Source organism: Arachis duranensis, chromosome 7 (assembly GCF_000817695.3).
Source record: "Arachis duranensis cultivar V14167 chromosome 7, aradu.V14167.gnm2.J7QH, whole genome shotgun sequence".
NCBI lineage: Eukaryota > Viridiplantae > Streptophyta > Magnoliopsida > Fabales > Fabaceae > Arachis > Arachis duranensis.
In genome coordinates this window covers 46,843,977-46,853,434 of record NC_029778.3, presented here as the reverse complement: position 1 = coordinate 46,853,434, position 9,458 = coordinate 46,843,977, and the positions used below count along the sequence as shown (strand labels likewise).

Genomic DNA, 9,458 nt, shown 5'->3' with positions numbered 1-9,458 from the left:
TGTTTCTGCCATTTATAATTCTGCACACACAACTTATTCTGTTGAGCTTGACTAATTCACCAATTGATTAAAATTGCTCAAATCTACCAATCTCTGTGGATACGATCCCACTCCACTGTAGGTTAATACTTGACGATAATTTTGGTGTGCTTATCAAGAGCGGATTCATCAATATTATTGGAAAAGGGTAGTGAATTACGCCCATCACGTACGCGTGGATGACGCATGCGCGTGGCCTTGAATTCTCCAAATGTTTATTTCTTCATGAATTCTTCACTTTACATACTTTTTTCTTCATTTCTTCCATCTAATACTTGCCTTATGAATCTGAAATAACTCAACAAACATAACAAGGCATCGAATAGAATTAAAGTGAATTAAATTTAGCTATTTTAAGGTCTAAAAAGCATGTTTTCACTCTTAAGCACAAAATTTGAGAGAATTACAAAAACATGCTATTTCATTGAATAAATGTAAAAAAAGTTTATTAAATTTTCTAAATTAAACACAAAATAAACCACAAAATTAAAATTTATAAAAAAGCCTAAGAACAAAATTTCCACACAAAATTTTAAATTTTCACCAATTATTTCTCCGAAGTCCAAACACTTGCACTCAACCCTCAAACGTTCACTCACTAAACACTAATTTTTTTTTTTTCAGAGACCCTTCCTTACTCAATCCTAACATTCACCCACTAAACACTTACACTCAACCTTAGAAAACCCATTTTCGTCACTCAAACATCTTCATCACTGAATCCTCGAAAAACCCTCGCAACTGTCCTCTCTCGCAACCCTCGCAATCAACCATCCATTTGTACTGCCTCCGTCGGTGTTGCCTCTGTCGGCGCACCCTCCATCGGCGCGCCCTCTCGCTCGCAAGCCTCCGTCAGCGCTCACTCTCGCTCGCTAGCCTCCCTCAACGCTCACTCTATCTTGCAAACCCTACCTCCGTCAATGGTCTCGCTCTCGCTCTCTCTCTCTCTCTCTCTCATTGTTGCCTCTCCCTCAATTGGCACTCAACCCTCACCATAACACAAGAAGGTTCCTATTAATCTATTTCTATGCCTGTTCTTATTTCCTAATTAATTCTCTGCCATAGTGAGTGAATGTTGTGATTAGTTTATTCTCTACCATGAACAAGACGATTCCAAGAAAGAGGAGAAGGAACTTTTTGCCAAGGTTAACATGCTCATGGAGAAGATCATTTCTGCGCCTGATAACCCTAAGCCTGCGATTCTCCGCGTCCTGGCCTCTATCCTCAAAAATGCAAGAGTCACGGTGTGTTTTGGCTTTCGCTTTTCCTTCTTTCATTCGTTATTGTTATTGTTTGAAATTCATGAAGTTTTTCAGTGTATTCGTCGAGTTTAGCTTTTCATAGAAAATGTGAATTCAATTGTGTTTTTATTGTACCTATATATGATCACTGTTGCTAATGCGTCATTGATGATTTATATTTCAGAATGTAGATACGTGGAAGAGAATGGTGATTCTTCTTCAAGTAATGCCCGTGCTTCCCATAACATTGGTCGCCTTGGGAGCTTAATTCAGGTATTTTCACCTAAATGGTCTTTTTTTTAAATCTCTTTAATGGAGCTTTTAATGAAGCTAAGCTTTGATGTTAAATGCTAAAATAGAAGTTATCCGACATGACCATTGTCCATAAGAAAATGACGAGTTCTTTGAGTTGATATCTTTGAAGTTTCCGGCAGAATCGATGTACTTAACTGCCGTTCAAGCTGCCACTTGTACACTGCTCTTATGTTGTTCATTGACTTGGATTGTAAGAATGATTTTTTATGCGAGTCTTTTTTTTTCAATGTATGTTACGCATGATGTGATGGAGTGTAAATGTATAGTATCCTCATGTTTTTGAGGAACATGTACTGGATTGCATCAAAGAATAGGTGCTAGATCATAGTGGTAGACTATCTGCTGAAGAGCAAAATCTAAAGCATAACTCAGGGAGAAGGGGTGCCTCAGATTCTGAAATGTTAAAAACCTATTCAACAGGAGTTCTTGTCCTGTGTTTGGTTAGGTATGTTACTGAATCACTAGGCAATTTCTTAGAGTTTAATCACAAAAGTCTAGCTTATTTTACTGTGAGGTATTATTATTACATGTAGTTCAAGTGGATGATGCTCCTTATCTTGCTTATCCATATATGTTTAGTTCTAATTTTCTCAATTTCGCTTATTAATAATGAATGTCTCAGCAGAGGTCAAGTTATGGAGGATGTATTGACATCTGGATTGTCAGCTAAGCTCATGCGTTATCTCCGTCTGCGTGTGCTTGGTGAGACAAGTAGCAGCCAAAAAAAAATTACTCATGCAACAGATAGTAGGCATGCATCAGGGAATAGTTTAGTTTGAGTTAGAGATGATGGTCGTGGAAGATTTCGATGTTAGACGGGTGCCTGATTCTAAAATGAATGCAAGGATAACTTCAAATGATTCTGTTTTGGAAAGAGGGGATGATGATGATTGCTATAGAGACTGTCGTATTAAAAGTAGAGATATTTCTGATATTATTTGGAAAGCAATTTGTGCTGCTGAAGCTGAAGCCAGATCTGCCAATGCACCTGATGAAGCTGTTAAAGCAGCTGGTGATGCAGCTGTTGACCTTGTTAAAATTGTAGCTTCAGAGGTATAATAATATAATTTGCATTCAAATGTTAAAATTGTTGCTTCTAATATTTTTCAGGAGTTTAAATCCGCTAATGATGAAGATGCTGCTTTTTGGCTGCTTCAAAGGCTGCATCCACTGTTGTTGAGGCTGCATCTATAGTTGAGGTTTCAAGGTATGCTACGCATATTCATTGTTTTATGTGCATGATCTTGGTGCTTACATGACAACTGCAAGGATATTAGGATAGTACTTTTAGTCATGGTAATTGCCTAATTGGTTATAATGTTCTTCTCTGATTGGTCGCAGGAGCTCCATTAGTATCAATATTGTTCTGTTGTTAGTGTATGTTGAATTTTGAACTTTGTTTTTATGCATGTATGATGCATGAGCATCTTTAGTTATTTTCTTTATTATTTCTTTGAATAAAGTTGGTGATTTCTCAATGTGTTCTGGAGTTGCTTTGAATTCTTCAATCATAGGAGATTGCAAAAGGAAGTGAGCGAAACAGAGGGTTGCTGAACCAAATAGAGTTTTCATGGAGCAAACAAAGAGGTTACTGAACTAGACAGAAATTCCCCTAGATGCCAAGCCTTAAGCCACGTTCAATGTGCCTCACCTCATGTTGAACGTGCCACTTATGAAGCACCTCCAGTGTCCTTACCAAGCTTCACATCCAACGTAGGAAGCCCCACGTCCAATGTGTTAAACCTCACATTCAACTTGCTTGGCTTCACGTTGAACGTGCCACACAAAGGCACCTCCAGTGGCTTCAACTTGCACCCCACGCCCAACGTGCTGCATCCCTTGTTCAACTTGCCTCTTGGTGCATCCAACGTGCCTTCAATCCACACCTCCAGGGGCCTGTATTCCTTTCTATGCTATGCTATGCTATGCGTTGAACGTTCCATCAAGCACACCTCCAAGGGCTGCTTTTAGGCCTTGCGTTCAACATGGCTCTTGTGCGTTGAATGTGCCACTTCGGCCAACCTCCAAGACCTCCTAATTGTCTTCACTAATCTCCAAACTTCAAGCACCTAATTGGATGATCCAAGATGATGTTGCAAGTCTATGATTTTAACAAAGCACTCCATCAAGTTTTGAATTTCAATTACAAGGAAGATCACTAGACTTATTAGAAAAGACTTATTAATGAGATTGGATTTGATTTAGTTTCTTTTTGAACGATTTTTTGAATTCAGAATTATTTCTTTTAGGTTTAATATAAAAAAAAGAAAAAAGACACTCACGCTCTTCTCGACTCCTTTAGTCGTTTTGAATTCACAATTCTAGGTTTTTCATTTTACCATGAGCAACTAATCTCCTTTGTTAAGATTAGGAGTTCTGTTCATCTTTCCATAGATTATTAATCTAAGTGTTTTACTTTATTTCAGGTTTATGGTTTGATCTATTTCATGATTGAGTTTTCGTTCTTCATCCTTAAAGATTTAGAATTTTCGGAAAATATTCTAACTCCGTTTTGGATTCTAATTATTGTTTTGGAAAAAGTAATATCAAAATTAGCTTGAAAATTTTTTCTCACTACCTCTTTATTTAGGTTGAATTGCATGAATTGGTTTTTTGCGTAAAAAATCGAATTTGTGTGTGGATAAAATGTGAATGGTGTTGAGTATTTGTGGGATTTTGTGTTGGAGCGAAATTTGTTGAAAATGGTGGATTAAGTGTGTATGTGTGCATGTATGTTTATAAACTACTTGATGGTTAAAGTTTGGAATTATGTAATGGTAGGTTATTGATGTTGGTTTGCAATTGATGAATGTGATAAATGAAATTGGATTTGGTATGAGTAGGTAATAATGTGGAGTTAACAATTGAATAGTTGGAAGTGTTTTGGATTGAGAATTTTGGAAAACTAGAAGACTCGTAACTTTTCGTAAAAACTAGAATTTTTAACCAACTTTGGCAGGCCATAACATGGTTTCTATACCACCAAATCTTGTGAAACTTGTTTTGATTGAAAATTGAATCCGTGAAGTTTATAACATTCGAGGAACTAACCGAAAGATTTTTAACGAAAAATTTATCCGTGTTTGAAGTTGGTGTAAAAAACTGATTTTTTTGAACTTATAAGTTTTTTGGAGTTTCTGATAGGCATGCGTACGCAGAAAGCTCCACGCGATGCGAGTATTGGGATCTACCCAGATATCTCGTGTATGAAGACACGGGCTCGCGTACGCGGTGTTATCAAAACTGAAATCTCGCATACGCGACAGTGCCACGCAACACGAGGACTATTCCCTGTTTTATGAACTTGCGTATGCGGATACGGTCTCGCATACGCGGCACGGTATTTTGTAAATTCTCGCGTATGTGATAGGTGGTTTGCATACGCATGACCTTTGTTTCCTAAAACTTGCAACTTTTTTAGTTTTCAACAATTCCTTTAACTTTCCAAACCTCTGTAACACATGTTAAAGGTACGATAGCTAGTGTTTAGGCTTTTGGGGTGAGCAAAAATGTACTGATAGGATAAAAGAGGTAGTTTCGATTTTGTATTTATAGCCGAAGACTTAGGGTTACAGAGTGTTGTGGGAAGGTTAACTAGAGTAGTTTCGTAAAGTGTTTTGAGTTGATTAAGGAGGAGATATCGTTGTATAGTGGAGATAAGTTTAAAGAACTATATGTTATTTTAATACAATATTGGGCGTAATTTTATTATAAATGGGAGTATTTTATCTCGAGCACTCTTTCTCGAAAGTGCGATCTCAATGAGATGGTGGAAGGTGGGAATCCCCTTCTTTCTTCTTTCTGGTATTGTAAAATCACCTTCAGTGAGATGGTGGAAGATTAGGATCCACCCATTTGATCCTCTTGAACATATGTGAACATACTTCCTTGGTAGACACAAGGATTGTGGTTCGTCCCACTTGCTCCGGGTCAAGATGGTTTGAGCTTCCTGGGTAAATGCAAGGGTGTAGTTTACCCCCACTTGCTCCAGGTTGAGATGATTGTGAGCTTCTTGGGTAAATGCATTGGTCCCTCCACTTGCTCTAGGATGGTATTTATGATTGATCTTAGTTTCCATGGGCAAATGCAGTGATCGGCCACCACTAATTTCAAGTCGAGATTTGAGATTTCTTTGACCCAGCTGCACAATGGATGGTTGATTATTTATACATATGCATATGCTTTGAACTTTTCGCTGCTGGGACTGTCTAAGGTTCGTTACCAGACATGTCAGGTTTGACTGGATAGCCGATAGATGATATCAGCAGCCATAGAACAGACATGCATCATGTGCATTTGTATGCATTGCTTGAGTATGCATATTTTGGTTTGCCTAATTGTGTATATATATCTATATGCTACATGACTTAAATGTTGTATCTGTTCTTTAATTGTGTATTACTTGTATGATTTGTATGTGTTTGACCTTGGGAGACCCCTTTTACAATAGACGTGTGAAGAGGGTTGTTCCACCCGGTGATTAGGAAGTTTGAAGGAGACAGGAGGTGATGTGTTAGGTTAGAATTATAATCCCCTTATATAGATTACCGGTTATTTTGGTTTAGTGAAAACTCTAGGTTTTGATCTGGGTTGTAGAAGTTTTAAGATTGCCTTCGGCTTCATGGATCCTTATATCTTATCTTTTTAGAATTGTTACCATACTGATAACTTCCGGTTCTCATTCCATACATGTTACTTTTTAGATGCAGGACGTGAGGCACCTTGTTGAGCGTGCTAAAGACTCTCTAGGAGCGAAGATCTACATTTTTGGGTTTTTATATTATGTACTTAGTTATATATGTGTGTACATTCTCCGATTTTGTTCACGTTTTGTCCCTTTTAGAGGTTGAGATATTGAGACTTTGAAGCACCTAGATTTTCGTCCCTCTTGATGTAAGCATACATTTGGAACTTTGAAGTACTAGACTTGAAATATTGAGACTAATCACCTTAATATCAATTATTTGGTGTGAACAGAAACCAAATGGCATCTCGTGGATGCGAACGTGGTCGAGGATGGAGAGGTAACGAGGTAACCATACTGATAAGTAGTCTGATGACCGCAATGACGAGCCTGGATGCTGCCATTAATGCTGTTGCTGTTGCGACCAGCTAAGCAATGAGTAGGATGAAACAACAAGCTGGAGATGGCAATGAAAGTGGTAATGGACATGAGGGTGGAGAGAATGATCAGAGTGTAGCGGTACTAATGGAGATGGCGAGCTTTTCGAAATTGGTTAACACGGGCCAAGTATCAGAAGAATGCTTGAGAAGGACTGTGGTGGCAGGAGTGACCACCGAAAATTCTACAAAAGAGAGAAAAGAAGGAAAATTACACCAAGGAGTCAGAATTTTAAAAGGGATGGTTATGTCACTCTATATCCTCAGCACCAGAACAACAACCGAAGGAATGACAATCGTCGGGAGCATGGTGCAGAAGAGCATACTGGTACTCATTTAGATGATTTGACTTGCCTGAGATGTGGAAGGTATCATCCGAACAGACCATGCAAGGCCGGACTAGGTGTATGTTATAGGTGCAGGAAACCAGGAAATATGTCTTAGAATTGTCCACACAAAAAAGGCCGGGATGCAAGTGAATCTGATTCTCAGACTTGATGTAATTGTGAACTCGTAGTGGAAATTTTTTACTGCCTTACATAATATTGGTATGTAGCATTCATTTGTAACACATGACTAAGTTGTGACAATCGTAATTTTCAAATGAATGATCGACTGATGACTTTCAGTTGTTGAAATAGAGCAGTATTTGGTTAGTGGTGCGGTATTTTACAACCATACTACTAACCGACAAGTGCACCGGGTCGTACCAAGTAATACCTTACGTGAGTAAGGGTCGATCCCACAAGGATTGATGGATTAAGCAACAATAGTATTTGATAGGCTTAGTTAGGCAAGCATAAATTGGTTTTGAGATGTTCAAAAGGTTTAAGTTCGAATTCAGAATATCAAAAGTATAAACAATTAAATAAATTGGAAATAAAATATGGAGAAAACAGTTAAGGCTTCAGAGTTATCTATTTTTTCGGATTAAATTTTCTTACTAACTATTTTAATTATGTAGGATTTAATTTATGTCAAAATATATGTGACTAGACTCTAATTCCTTAGACCTTTCTAGTCTCCTCTAAAATTCATTAACTGCCAATTCCTTGGTCAATTAATTCCAATTAAAGGGTACATGATCAAATTTCAGTTTGCATGCCACAAAAACTCTAATTACCCAAAGAATAAAAGGATGATATGTCACATATCCCGTTAAATCCAGATAATTAGAATTTAGAAGAATATGTTTTCAAGCTATTGTTCAAGTATAGAGCTTTTCCAAGTTATACAAGAACTCAAATAGAAAGAGGGTCATACTTCCGTTCCACCCAAATTCATAAGATAAAGAACGAAAATAATTCTTAAATATAAATCCAAAATATAAATTAAAATAGAAAAAGTAGTAAAATCAATCCATACAAATAGACAGAGCTCCTAACCTTAACAGTGGAGGTTTAGTTGCTCATGGAATGTAGAATGTAAATTTGTATAGAATTTCCTAATGGAATCCCTCTAATGTAATGTCTAATGTAATGTAATGTACCTAATAGAAGAGAAGTCTTCCCTTTTTATAACTAATCCTAATTAATTTAAAATCTAATATTTTAAATTAAGATAATATCTTTTCCTATTTTAAAATCAAATTTGAATTTAAATCAAAATTAACTAACTACTCCGCGTCTTGTAACGTGGGGACCACTTGGCTTCACTGGATCTGCGCCTAACTTGGGTGCTAAAATGGGGCCCAGAAATCATCCCCAGCAGTTTTTACGTTTTCTGCATGTGGCGTATGTCACGCGTATGCGTTAGTCCCGCGTACGCGTCGATAGTCTCTTCCGCAAGTCACGCGGACGCGTCGGTCATGCGTCCGCGTCGTTGAGCAAATCTTCAAATCACGCGTATGCGTCAGTCACGCGCACGCGTCGCCATGGAAAGCTCCAAATCACGCGTACGCGTCAGTCATGCGTACGCGTCGCTCCTCGCTGAAATCTCTTTTGATTCTTGAGCTGCAGAAACTCGATCAAATCCAGTCGAATGCTACCTAACATAAACACAATTGCAAAAGACTCAAAGTAGCATCCATATTGGCTAAAAGATAATTAATTCTTTATTAAACTCAACAACTTAGATGCAAATTCACTAGGAAAAGATAGGAAAGATGCTCACGCATCACAACACCAAACTTAAACTGTTGCTTGTCCTCAAGCAACCAAAACTAATATAAGCTTAGGATGTGAATTTGCATGAGAATTAGAGTTCGATTAAGCTCATGTCTCTTCTCATAGTGGGGTTTACAACTGCAATCCTGAATAGTTTTGGCATCTCACTCTCCTTTGAATAAGAAGAATGTTAATGTCATTCGGATTTAGAATCCGGATAATATTATGAATTCTCTGATCTTTTATATTTCAGTTTAATCCTTGAACACAGCAAAATTTACTTTAATTTTTATTTATTTACTTATTTATTCATTTTTTTTCTTTGGTGCTTTACACCTTGAGCCTAGCCATGACTTTAAATGTTTTGTCTCAAGAGTTACTTGACACCGAAACACCACAAGCACTTAACTGGGGAACTCTTTTTGAGTTCTGATTTTTCTTTCAATTACTCCCAGACAGTGGTGCTCAAAGCCTTTGGCATACTCTGTTAAACGCACTTGGTCTCGACTCTAAGTGTTCTATCTCAAGGATTACTTGACACAATCACACCACAAGCATATGACTAGGGAAACAACTTTTTGAGCTTTTAATCATGTCCGACCTCCCTAGTCATTGATGCTCAGAGCCTTGGACCTTA

The 9,458-nt window shown here is 37.7% G+C and overlaps 1 non-coding gene across 10 annotated transcripts; it reads left to right on the top strand.

Moving 5' to 3' along the window:
- The first annotated feature begins 639 nt into the window (after positions 1–639).
- LOC107458833 (uncharacterized) lies at positions 640–3,843 on the top strand. 10 transcript variants are annotated; one of them, XR_008001469.1, is made up of 6 exons: positions 646–1,046; positions 1,125–1,283; positions 1,465–2,040; positions 2,221–2,607; positions 2,706–2,802; positions 3,086–3,843. It is a non-coding gene; the product is annotated as an uncharacterized LOC107458833 (transcript). The 10 variants fall into 10 exon arrangements; XR_008001470.1 differs by having other exon boundaries at positions 646–1,283; positions 1,465–1,553; positions 1,643–2,040; XR_008001467.1 differs by having other exon boundaries at positions 646–1,283; positions 1,465–1,553; positions 1,640–2,040.
- The last annotated feature ends 5,615 nt before the right edge of the window (positions 3,844–9,458 follow it).